Source organism: Gigantopelta aegis, chromosome 2 (assembly GCF_016097555.1).
Source record: "Gigantopelta aegis isolate Gae_Host chromosome 2, Gae_host_genome, whole genome shotgun sequence".
Lineage (NCBI taxonomy): Eukaryota > Metazoa > Mollusca > Gastropoda > Neomphalida > Peltospiridae > Gigantopelta > Gigantopelta aegis.
In genome coordinates this window covers 53,711,068-53,725,092 of record NC_054700.1, presented here as the reverse complement: position 1 = coordinate 53,725,092, position 14,025 = coordinate 53,711,068, and positions in this window count along the sequence as shown.

Genomic DNA, 14,025 nt, shown 5'->3' with positions numbered 1-14,025 from the left:
GAAATGTTGGAAAATATTATAATGTTGTCACATACTGACAGTCACTTTACAACTGATATGTCCTATAGACAATATCATTGTGTAGTCTTTGCATTTATTAATAATATATAAAATACATCAGGCCCGTAGGAACTGGGGTGGGGTGGGGGGAGGTGCGGACCTAGGGGCTTATTCTCCATGCCACAGTTGAGGACAAAAATGTATGTTTTAAATTTTCACTACTCCACATAAAGATGATATAAAGATGAAAATATAATTTGTATCTCTCACTAGAGACTGTATCCCCCTCCCCTACACACTTTGAGGGTACGTAATAAAAACTAAATATATTCAAAGGCATATATTGGGTGGTTATGGGTTTGAAATGTTGTTTTATTGGACATTTTATTGTATGCCTTTTTTCGACATTTAAACAGCAATTATCTTACTATAATCTATTTAAAAATTAAAACAAAATATATCCATTAATTTCCGAGATTTTTGGGTACATACATCTAATTGTACCCTCCTTACCCTCTGGCAGAAACCCAGGTTAGGTAAAGAATGATTTGGTGTAGAGTATTTTTAAAATGACATATAGAAAGCATTGAAAAGTGCGATTTTATTATGCTTTAAAACTAATTAACCATCATTCATTCTGTCCACAGTACATATGTTGTTCTTGCCAAAGTGTTAGCATTTTAATTTTAATGACAATATACTGAACTGACGATAAACATTAAACGTATCAATTCACGCTTTGAAGCTGTTTTGTTATGAGGTTAACAAACCAACTAGACCAAGAGACGTTAGTATGGAGTCGTTATGGGCTGTCGGTGAATATTAATTTGGTAATTATAGGTAAATAAATATGAACTATAAATATACACATGTGAACAAATTGCAATAACTTTATTTAATGTATAATTTAAGTACATACTTGTCTTTTATTTTCACAATGTAAATGTACCAAATTGTCATGTTTATGTATTACATTTATACTTTTGGTTTACAACTGTCACACTGAAAACATTTGGCTCATAACTGTATTTAGTCAAATATGAGGCAAAATCTAGACTGAAAATTATTTATGCTCATTAAATCATTTTTGCAATTTATTTATTTTATTTTTGGCACCAATCAGTCTTGTTTATAATAAGAATATAATGCAAGTTTGAGATTCTGTGTGCGCTATGAAAGAAACAATCTTAAAATTAGTGGCGAGAATTTCAAAAGTTATGTCCCTTGGTATAAAAATCCCGGTCAATCATAATTACTTTAATAAATCAATTCTTTTACTTACGGTGGTTTAAATTTATGTTAGTGACATAAATCGCTTCTTTAAAATATTGCACATAATATCATATACATATAAATAGTGTTTATGGCTGATAAAGGGTTACAAATTGATAACCTATATTTGGGAAAATAATTTTACCACTTTTGATTTGCAACCAAGGTGCTAGAGTCACATAAACCAATTTATTCATCATTCTAGTTTACGAAAACTACCGATTTGTTTACAATTAATTCGGTGGTTAATGACTGTAAAGCCGTAACCGACATGTAGGTATTCGGGATCGCGTTTTTGGCGAAATGATAAAACGCATTTAGAGTTGCGACCCTTTGCTTGGTGATCACTACATAATATGCAAGCTGTTGCGTAGGTTGAGTAGCGTTGATCTGGTGATTATTAATATTACTGTTTAGGACCGACAGCAGATATTGATACTTTCGTAGCTACAGTCTTTCTACGTATCTTCATACCACGACTGAATTATGGTAATGAAATTGTTATAACATATGACTTAAACTAAGCCTGCTTTGTTTTTAATCGCAGGTGTTTAAGCATTGTAAATGTATGTAGTCACACGAGTGTAAAACATAAACAGGTGCTTAAGCATTGTAAATGTATGTAGTCACACGAGTGTAAAACATAAACAGGTGTTTAAGCATTGTAAATGTATGTAGTCACACGAGTGTAAAACATAAAGAGACTTTGTAAATTCTGTCCATAACTGATAATAAAACAATTTTCTTACACACCCATTATTCGTTATTTTTGATAAAACATACTAATAAAACACACATACGTGTGATAACAATTTAAAGACATACGACTGGCTGCTCCAAACTGATGACCTGAGCCCAATTTCACAAACATCGTGAGACTGGTTTTGTTTAAAAGCAGGCGCGCGTGTTGGGATTTTAGGAGTGAGGAGTCTAGACTGTGGCGAGCGAAGATTATAGTTGGGTTGAGCTATGCTCTCCCGGAAGGGGGCGTCACGTAGTTCAGTGGTACAGCGCTCGCCTGATGCGCGATCGATCTAGGATCGATTCCCGTCGGTGGGCCCATTGGACTATTTTTCGTTCCAGCCAGTGCTCAACAACAGGCGTAACAAAGGCCGTAGTATGTACTATCCTGCCTATAGGGTGGTGCATATAAAATATCCATTGCTGCTAATGGAAAAGAGTAGCCCATGAAGTGGCGACAGCGGGTTTCCTCTCTCAATATCTGTGTGGTCCATAACCATATGTCCGACGCCATATAACCGTAAATAAAATGTGTTAAGCGCGTCGTTAAATAAAACATTTTCTTCCTTCCTCTCCCAGAGAACAAATGTATTGAAATAATAAAAAAAAATCTTTGAGCACGGAGGGGTTTCGATCCCCGAAACCTACCTCCTGCACACGAGCGGAAATAGACTGTTAGTCAGAAAATGTTTACAATGGCAGCCAACTAAGGATACTAGAATCCTGTTCAGTTGTTTAGACCCTAAGTTTTTTGCAAAATTAATCCTTGCTTTTTTTTTTACATTTGTATGAAAACAAACCCCAAACCCGACAGGTTTTATATACAATTCATCATCTAAAATGCACGAAGTTGACTTATTTCCATTTTACAAAAATCTCTGTATGTTGTCAGTGCAGTTTCGTTCTCCTATAAATGACTAAGGCTATTTGCATAACAAAAGATTAGGATACGAGGCTACGTGAAGGCCATTATAGCCTGTTTCAGTGAATCAAGGTTATGCATGTTTTGGGATGTAAAATGCGTACCAGCTTTGTCTAACCTTTTCTTTAAACATATACGTAAAAATACATGTAACCATTCCATGTACATGTATTTGATTTTTATTTTATAAATTACATATTTACATACTGTATCTAACCTAACACAACTGAGGTGTAGTGACAAACAAAAATCAGCTTACACAAGGTCGGGGTGTTACAAACTCCACAGTGTTAGGTCTGATAGGCCCTCCCCTTTCAAAATTGTTTTTTTCTTTTAATTGGGATCCCTAGTGGTCAAATCTATAATATTTATGGTGGTGCTGGGGAGGAGGTGCACTTTTGTAATGCGCAAAGCAAGTTTGTAAATTAAAAAGCTATTGTTCAGACTACTTTCCCATCACCTAAACACCCTAGTGGTCAAATCTATAATATTTATGGTGGTGCTGGGGAGGAGGTGCACTTTTGTAATGCGCAAAGCAAGTTTGTAAATCAAAAAGCTATTGTTCAGACGTTTTCGGAGGTTCCACTACTTTCCCATCACCTAAACACCCTACTGCCCTAGTATCAACCCGTCAAAATGGGCACTAAGTCTGGTTAATCTACAAACATGTAACACAGGAGAATAAAGTTACAATAGAGTAAAATAAGTGTCGGTGACGTTAAAACGAAAGAAAACAGAAAGAAATGATTTATTTAACGACGCACTCAACACATTTTATTTACGGTTATATGGCGTCAGACATATGGTTAAAGACCACACAGGTATTGATAGAGGAAACCCGCTGTCGCCACTTCATGGGCTACTCTTTTTGATTAGCAGCAAGGGATCTTTTATATGCACCATCCCACAGACAGGGTACTACATACCACCGCCTTTGATATACCAGTAGTGGTGCACTGGCTGGAACGAGAAATAGCCCAATGGGCACACCGACGGGAATTGATCCTAGATTGATCGCGCATTAGGCGACCGCTATACCACGTTAAAACGATGACATACCTTAAAACATAGACTATAGCTCGTTTTGATAACAATTACTTGCGCACGTACGCGCGTTTAAAAAAATATCAAACATGCATTTCGCTGTATTAGAAATACTAGAATGACAACACTTCGGATGCACGGAAATTATTAATCTAAAGAATAAAATATAAGTATTATCTGATTTCAATTATCAAAAACGACTCTAATATTGAACAAATACCCCGTAATATTTGAAAACTAGGGTCTGTTACTTTAATTGGAAGACATGCGATAAACTTGCCTGGCTGCTCGTTCATTAGTGCAGGCATAACGAGTTGCAGGAAAACGGCCACCACCAACACCAACGCCTTGGTACGGAACAGCATTTCGGTTCTTTTTTTTAGTGAGAAGTGTTGGTAGCTTGCAAAATTGAGACACTTTATAACGAAAGTGAAATGTCAAACGTGCTGAAACTTGAAACTTTAAACGGATCATTTGTACCTGACATTTAAGCTTTCACTTCTATACCGAACTCAAAAAGTTAACGATGAAGTTTGTTTTGTTTAACGACACCACTAGAGCACATTGATGTTTTAATCATCGGCTATTGGATGCCATAAATTTAGTAATTTTGACATATAGTCGTAGAGAGGAAACTCGCCACATTTTTTTCCCATTAATAGCAAGGGATCGTTTGTATGTCCATAGCTACAGACAGGATAGCACATACTACGGCCTTTGGCATACCAGTCGTGGGCACTGACTGGAACACGAACTAGCCCATTGGACCACCGACGAGGATATATACATATCCTCGTATATATATATATATATATAGAGAGAGAGAGAGAGAGAGAGAGAGAGAGAGAGAGAGAGAGAGAGAGAGAGAGAGAGAGAGAGAGAGAGAGAGAGAGAGAGAGAGAGAGAGAGAGAGAAAGAGAGAGAGAGAGAGAAAGAGAGAGAGAGAGAGAATTAGATCGTAGACACATACAGAGAGAGACAGACATAGATAGATAGATAGATAGATAGATAGACAGATAGACATATACTTGATAGAAACATAGATGGCAGACAGATAATAAGATAATTATATATATATATATATATATATACTCTTCAAAAAAAAGTAGTAGAACCTGAAATATTAATGTTAATGTTTTGACCACAGACATCCTAGTAAAGACGTTCAGGTCTGTTTATCAACACACCGAAACACATTCCATACTTTGCACGTGTATCACGCAGTTTGCCCCGTACACATGCGTGGGGTGTCATTCTCGAGTTTGACAATTTCCAGGAAGGTCGATTAATCACTGTGGAAAATTTCGGTCAATATTTTTCATTCTGTTGATCATACAGTTGTTATTGTTTTGATTTTAGTCATTTTTATTGTTTGAATTTGCGATTTACTGATAAAAAACGTCAACTTTCAAATTTCACTGCTGACCCCGATCATCCTTCAAGATCTTTGGTGGTCATACTGTAATACTTAACTACCGGTTGTAATGTTTGCCCAATTAATTCACTATTATCATATAACCATTCCCCACAGCTAATATACCTTACAATTTTGGCAATTGTAAATTTTTATTAGAGTTCCCCTACTTTTTTTTAAGAATATATATATATATATATATATATATATATATATATATATATATATATATATATATATATATATATATATATATATATATATATATATATATATATATATATATATATAATGCTCAATTCATGTGATGATGCACTTTTTGTCCGTGACTATGACATTTATTACGTGGTACAACACTGGTGATAACAGTTCACTAATTGAGGAAGAGTCATTAAAATGTCTTAAATCCGCACTGATGTTGCAAACACACCACGATAACCGTTTAGTAATTGTGAAATGATTACTAAAATGCCCTAAAACTCAACAATAAGATTTAATCTTTCCATTATATCAAGTTATAGAAGTAACAAATTATAATTCTTTACAAATTAACCTTTTATTTTATTTTTATTTTTTTTATTGGTTCTTTTTTGTTGTTTGGTATTTAATTGTAAAATATATATATATTTTTAAATGCTTTAAGTAACAACTAAATGTAATTGGCTTTGCGTGCTGTCACTTGTATTGTTATGATATGTGACATTATGCTAGGCTCTCACTACCACCTGTCAGCAGAAAGGTGGCCAACTTTGTGCTGTTTAACATCCCAATACATCCCTGTGTTAAGGCCAGTCAGTGGAAGAACTGTTCGCAACCGATTAGGTGATTACAAAGTACGACCATGACATGACGTCAATACGTTGTTCTGTTACATCGTTACCGACGGCCCACCAAGCATTGTGTAGACCGTATTTCAGGTTCAGAAGACAGGAGGGGATCACTGTACTTTTAACAGATAAATAGTACATCTATGTAAAACACAATATTTTAAAATGTTATAAATATACGTCTCACTAAAATGTTAATGATGCACGGGAACATTTTTCCGTGAGTATATTTGATGGTTGTAGACTGAGTCGCGTACATTGGGTCATGGGCGACCGTGACCTTAGTGTATGGCGACTCGGTGAAGAAGACGAGAAGAGGAGGGAGGAGGCGACGTGCTCCAGGGGCGGCTCGGGGGGATTCAAAATTGGCAGCTCAACCGCCAGCGGCGGGCCATTCTGCGACAACAACGGTGGAGAAGACCACCGACGCTTCCTGCGACGTGCTGAACACGGCTATGGCCCAGTCGCCAACGCACCCACCGACTTCAACGTCGACGCCAATGCCAGCTCTGGTGAAACGGCGAAACGGAAGGCGACAATACCTTCCACCCAGCGCGACACAGACAAGCCGCCGGCGCCGAGACTGCTATAGACAAGCGATCGTGATACGCGAGATGGATAGCCAAACCATACACAGGATCCTCAAGGCTATCTTCGGCGCCGGCTACCACCAGGTCATCCCAGCTATCATGGACAGGAAGCACGAAGTCCCGAACTTGACCGCCTCACCCCTCATCAGCTTGCCAACCTCTCTTAGGACAGGTAACCTCCTTTTTGGACACGTTAGATTTTAAAATATTTTGGGACCGTCATTCAAAATTTGCAGTGGCGGACGTTATTTGTGAAGAGTGAAACTCTACTTTAACATTTATTTGACGACTTATTTAAGACCATTAGCATTTTTTTTTTTTACAGTGGACAGAGAGAGAAATGTTTTATTTAACGACGCACTCAACACAATTTGTTTACAGTTATATGGCGTCAGACATAATATGGTTAAGGAACACACAGATTTTGAGAGGAAACCCGCTGTCGCCACTGCATGGGCTACTCTTCCGATTAGCAGCAAGGGATCTTTTATTTGCGCTTCCCACAGGCAGGATAGCACAAACCATGGCCTTTGTTGAACCAGTTATGGATCACTGGTCGGTGCAAGTGGTTTACACCTACCCACTGAACCTTGCGGAGCACTCACCCAGAGTTTGGAGTCGGTATCTGGATTAAAAATCCCATGCCTCGACTGGGATTCGAACCCAATACCTACCAGCCTGTAGACCGATGGCCTGCCACGACGCCACCGAGGCCGGTTTACAGTGGACAGCTACACTCGCTATCAATGTCACACGAATCTTTTCTCTTTTTCTTCTTATTCTCCTTTTTTGTTTTTCACCCTGCGCAGCTGACTGTTGTTTAACTAGTTTGTGATACAGAATATTGCAAGGTATCGGAAATGCTGCAAATCCCCGAATCGCGGTTTGGCAATAATACTGTAAATTGCTTTTAAAAGGTTTTGTGTTGTGGTGAAAGTCTTGTGTTGTGGTGAAAGTCTTGTGTCGTGGTGAAAGTCTTGGGTCGTGATGAAAGTCTTGTGTCGTGGTGAAAGTCTTGTGTAAGTCTTCTGTTGTGGTGAAAGTCTTGTGTTGTAGTGAAAGTCTTGTGTTGTAGTGTAAGTCTTGTTTTGTGGTGAAAGTCTTGTGTTGTGGTGAAAGTCTTGTTTTGTAGTGAAAGTCTTGTTTTGTAGTGAAAGTCTTGTGTCGTGGTGAAAGTCTTGAGTCGTGGTGAAAGTCTTGTGTCGTGGTGAAAGTCTTGTTTTGTAGTGAAAATCTTGTTTTGTGGTGAAAGTCTTGTTTTGTAGTGAAAATCTTGTGTTGAGGTGAAAGTCTTGTGTCGTGGTGAAAGCCTTGTGTTGTGGTGAAAGTCTTGTGTCGTGGTGAAAGTCTTGAATCGTGGTGTGTCGTGGTGAAAGTCTTGTGTCGTGGTGAAAGTCTTGTGTTGTGGTGAAAGTCTTGTGTCGTGGTGAAAGTCTTGTGTAAGTCTTGTGTTGTGGTGAAAGTCTTGTGTCGTGGTGAAAGTCTTGTGTAAGTCTTGTGTTTTGGTGAAAGTCTTGTGTCGTGGTGAAAGTCTTGTGTCGTAGTGAAAGTCTTGTGTCGTGGTTAAAGTCTTGTGTCGTGGTGAAAGTCTTGTGTAAGTCTTGTGTCATGGTGAAAGTCTTGTGTCGTGGTGAAAGTCTTGTGTCGTGGTGAAAGTCTTGTGTTGTGGTGAAAGTCTTGTGTCGTGGTGAAAGTCTTGAATCGTGGTGTGTCGTGGTGAAAGTCTTGTGTCGTAGTGAAAGTCTTGTGTCGTTGTGAAAGTCTTGTGTCGTGGTGAAAGTCTTGTGTAAGTCTTGTGTTGTGAAAGTCTTATGTCGTGGTGAAAGTCCTGTGTCGTGGTGAAAGTCTTGTATTGTGGTGAAAGTCTTGTGTAAGTCTTGTGTTGTGGTGAAAGTCTTGTGTCGTGGTGAAAGTCTTGTGTCGTGGTGAAAGTCTTGAGTCGTGGTGAAAGTCTTGTGTCGTGATGAAAGTCTTGTTTTGTAGTGAAAGTCTTGTTTTGTAGTGAAAGTCTTGTGTCGTGGTGAAAGTCTTGAGTCGTGGTGAAAGTCTTGTTTTGTAGTGAAAATCTTGTTTTGTGGTGAAAGTATTGTTTTGTAGTGAAAATCTTGTGTTGAGGTGAAAGTCTTGTGTCGTGGTGAAAGTCTTGTGTTGTGGTGAACGTCTTGTGTCGTGATGAAAGTCTTGAATCGTGGTGTGTCGTGGTGAAAGTCTTGTGTCGTAGTGAAAGTCTTGTGTCGTTGTGAAAGTCTTGTGTCGTGGTGAAAGTCTTGTGTAAGTCTTGTGTTGTGAAAGTCTTATGTCGTGGTGAAAGTCTTGTGTTGTGGTGAAAGTCTTGTGTAAGTCTTGTGTTGTGGTGAAAGTCTTGTGTCGTGGTGAAAGTCTTGTGTCGTGGTGAAAGTCTTGTGTTGTGGTGAAAGTCTTGTGTCGTGGTGAAAGTCTTGTGTAAGTCTTGTGTTTTGGTGAAAGTCTTGTGTCGTGGTGAAAGTCTTGTGTCGTAGTGAAAGTCTTGTGTTGTGGTGAAAGTCTTGTGTCGTAGTGAAAGTCTTGTGTCGTGGTGAAAGTCTTGTGTCGTAGTGAAAGTCTTGTGTAAGTCTTGTGTTGTGATGAAAGTCTTGTATAAGTCTTGTGTTGTGGTGAAAGTCTTGTGTTGTGGTGAAAGTCTTGTGTCATGGTGAAAGTCTTGTGTCGTGGTGAAAGTCTTGTGTTGTAGTGAAAGTCTTGTGTCGTGGAAGTTTTGTGTCGTAGTGAAAGTCTTGTGTCGTGGTGAAAGTCTTGTGTAAGTCTTGTGTTGTGGTGAAAGTCTTGTGTCGTAGTGAAAGTCCTGTGTCGTGGTGAACGTCTTGTGTTGTAGTGAAGGTCCTGTGTCGTGGTGAAAGCCTTGTGTAAGTCTTGTGTCGTAGTGAAAGTCTGGTGTCGTGGTGAAAGTCTTGTCTTGTGGTGAAAGTTTTGTGTCGTGGTGAAAGTCTTGTGTAAATCTTGTTTTGTAGTGAAAGTCTTGTGTCGTGGTGAAAGTCTTGTGTTGTAGTGAAAGTCTTGTGTCATGGTGAAAGTCTTGTGTCGTGGTGAAAGTCTTGTGTCGTAGTGAAAGTCTTGTGTCGTGGTTAAAGTCTTGTGTCGTGGTGAAAGTCTTGTGTAAGTCTTGTGTCATGGTGAAAGTCTTGTGTCGTGGTGAAAGTCTTGTGTCGTGGTGAAAGTCTTGTGTTGTGGTGAAAGTCTTGTGTCGTGGTGAAAGTCTTGAATCGTGGTGTGTCGTGGTGAAAGTCTTGTGTCGTAGTGAAAGTCTTGTGTCGTTGTGAAAGTCTTGTGTCGTGGTGAAAGTCTTGTGTAAGTCTTGTGTTGTGAAAGTCTTATGTCGTGGTGAAAGTCCTGTGTCGTGGTGAAAGTCTTGTATTGTGGTGAAAGTCTTGTGTAAGTCTTGTGTTGTGGTGAAAGTCTTGTGTCGTGGTGAAAGTCTTGTGTCGTGGTGAAAGTCTTGAGTCGTGGTGAAAGTCTTGTGTCGTGATGAAAGTCTTGTTTTGTAGTGAAAGTCTTGTTTTGTAGTGAAAGTCTTGTGTCGTGGTGAAAGTCTTGAGTCGTGGTGAAAGTCTTGTTTTGTAGTGAAAATCTTGTTTTGTGGTGAAAGTATTGTTTTGTAGTGAAAATCTTGTGTTGAGGTGAAAGTCTTGTGTCGTGGTGAAAGTCTTGTGTTGTGGTGAACGTCTTGTGTCGTGATGAAAGTCTTGAATCGTGGTGTGTCGTGGTGAAAGTCTTGTGTCGTAGTGAAAGTCTTGTGTCGTTGTGAAAGTCTTGTGTCGTGGTGAAAGTCTTGTGTAAGTCTTGTGTTGTGAAAGTCTTATGTCGTGGTGAAAGTCTTGTGTTGTGGTGAAAGTCTTGTGTAAGTCTTGTGTTGTGGTGAAAGTCTTGTGTCGTGGTGAAAGTCTTGTGTCGTGGTGAAAGTCTTGTGTTGTGGTGAAAGTCTTGTGTCGTGGTGAAAGTCTTGTGTAAGTCTTGTGTTTTGGTGAAAGTCTTGTGTCGTGGTGAAAGTCTTGTGTCGTAGTGAAAGTCTTGTGTTGTGGTGAAAGTCTTGTGTCGTAGTGAAAGTCTTGTGTCGTGGTGAAAGTCTTGTGTCGTAGTGAAAGTCTTGTGTAAGTCTTGTGTTGTGATGAAAGTCTTGTATAAGTCTTGTGTTGTGGTGAAAGTCTTGTGTTGTGGTGAAAGTCTTGTGTCATGGTGAAAGTCTTGTGTCGTGGTGAAAGTCTTGTGTTGTAGTGAAAGTCTTGTGTCGTGGAAGTTTTGTGTCGTAGTGAAAGTCTTGTGTCGTGGTGAAAGTCTTGTGTAAGTCTTGTGTTGTGGTGAAAGTCTTGTGTCGTAGTGAAAGTCCTGTGTCGTGGTGAACGTCTTGTGTTGTAGTGAAGGTCCTGTGTCGTGGTGAAAGCCTTGTGTAAGTCTTGTGTCGTAGTGAAAGTCTGGTGTCGTGGTGAAAGTCTTGTCTTGTGGTGAAAGTTTTGTGTCGTGGTGAAAGTCTTGTGTAAATCTTGTTTTGTAGTGAAAGTCTTGTGTCGTGGTGAAAGTCTTGTGTTGTAGTGAAAGTTGTGTCGTGGTGAAAGTCTTGTGTAAGTCTTGTGTTGTGGTGAAAGTATTGTGTTGTAGTGAAAGTCTTGTGTTGTAGTGAAAGTCTTGTGTTGTACTGAAAGTCTTATGTTGTAGTGAAGGTCCTGTGTCGTGGTGAAAGTCTTGTGTAAGTCTTGTGTTGTGGTGAAAGTCTTGTGTTGTAGTGAAAGTCTTGTGTTGTAGTGAAAGTCTTGAAAGTCTTGTGTTGTAGCAAGACAACGGACGATAACTGGGGATGGGGCGGGATGTAGGCCAGTGGTAAAGAGCTCGCTTGATACGCGGTCAGTCTGGGATCTATTTCTGTCGGTAGGCCCATTGGCTGCCAGTGGAAAAATATAGCGGGTTTCCTGTCTAAGACTATGTGAAAATTACCAATGGTTTCACATTCAAACGAACGAACGAACGCACGAACAAACAAACAAACAAACAAACAAACTAACACTAAATATTAACTAAAACCTGTTTGTTCATTTCAGCAACATGTTTACATTTTCCCCTAAGGGCGGGATTTAGCTCAGTCGGTTGAGCACTCGTCTGAGTTGCTTGCGTTGCAGGATCGAACCACCTCGGTGGATCCATTTAACTGATTGTTTTTTTTTTCGTTCCAACCAGTTCACCACAACTGATCAAAGACCGTGGTATGTGTTTTCCTGTCTGTGAGAAAGTGCATATAAAACATCCCTTGCTGCTAATGGAAAATTGTTGCGGGTTTCCTCTCTAAGACTATATGTAAAAATTACCAAATATTTGACATCCAGTAGCCAATGATTAATAAATCAATGTCTTCCAGTAGTGTCGTTAAACAAAAACAAACTTTAAAAAAGGGCTATTCTCGTACATAGCGCTTGTATTGTGTGGCGTCGCCTTTAGTTTAAAAGTACCAAATGTTTGACATCCAATAGCCGATTATTAACAAGGTATTGTATTATAACGCACGCCTGGGCTATTTCTAGTGTTGGGATTCGATTGAAATTCCATCGTCGATCATCGACTACAATCGGTTTACACCAACCGATCAACGTTCGATTATACCTGTTGCCATGTTCTCTGGGATAAACCTTACAAATCGAAAATATTACCTTTAAAGGGGCATTCCTGAGTTTGCTGCAATTTTTAAAGGGACATTCCTGAGTTTGCTGCTATTTTTAAAGGGACATTCCTGTGTTTGCTGCATTCTAAGATGTTTCCCACTAATAAAATATTTCTACGATTAAACTTACATATTAAACATATTTTCTTGTTTACAATATCAGTGTCTGTATATTCAATATGTTTCTGGTCGTCTTAATATTTGTTAGAAGCCCAAACTGGATTTTGTCTTCAAATAATTTCATACGTACGAAAAAACAATGTTTAGGACATAAAATGAAATTTAACTTAGTACAAATATTAGAACGATTAGAAACAAAACAAACTTTATTTTAACGGTCAACCAATGGCCTCGGTGGCGCAGTGGTTAAGCCATCAGAGGTAAGTACAGGGTTCGCAGCCCGGTACCGGCTCCAATCAAGAGCCAGTTGTTAAGGGCTCAGTGGGTAGATGTAATGCCACTACACACTCTCTTCTCTTTTACTAACCACTAACAAACTAACAACTAACCCACTGTCCTGGACAGACATCCCTGATAGCTGAGGTTTGTGCCCAGGACAGCGTGCTTCAACATTAATTGGATACAAGCACGAAAATAAGTTGAAATGAAATGAACGGTGGACCCATTCTCTGATTTGGGGGGGGGGGGGGGGGGGGTCTTGTCCCAAACATATTGCTCAAAATGTCTTGGTTTATAGCAAAGTGTTACGACCCACTGAAACGTAAAGTGTGACGTAACACCTCATCGTCACGTGATTGACCAATGTCAAAAACGGTCATTTATTTACATATCTGAATAGTTACATCTGTTAACAGAAAAAGGCAAAAGTAATTACAAAGTCACTGTTTATAGTCTGTCTAAGCACGGATTCCAGTGCATTATCTTTTATAAAAAGGACAACTTTTTTGTTTTTGTTTTGTTTAACTGGCCTCGGTAGTGTCGTGGTTAAGCCATCGGACATAAGTCTGGTAGGTACAGGGTTCGCAGCCCGGTACCGGCTCCCACCCAGAGCGAGTTTTAACAACTCAGTGGGTTGGTGTAAGATCACTACACCCTCTTCTCTCTCATTAACAACTAACAACTAACCCACTGTCCTGGACAGACAGCCCTGATAGCTGAGGTTTGTGTCCAGGACAGCGTGCTTGTACCTAAATTGGAAATAAGCACGAAATAAGTTGAAATGAATGAATTGAAATTAATGTTTTGTTTAGGTTCCTTGTTCCTTTATAATAATATAAATTCAAATTGATAAAGAGTAATAAATACTTTATTAAACTCGTTAATATTGTTTTTATCAAGATAAAAGAAAGAAAGAAATGTTTTATTTAACGACGCTCAACACATTTTATTTACGGTTATATGGCGTCAGACATACGATTTAAGGACCACACAGATTTTGAGAGGAAACCCACTGTCGCCACTACATGGGTACTCTTCCGATTAGCAGCAAGGGATCTTTTATTTGCGCTTCCTACAGGCAGGATAGCACAAACCATGGCCTTTGTTGAACCAGTTATGGATCACTGGTCGGTGCA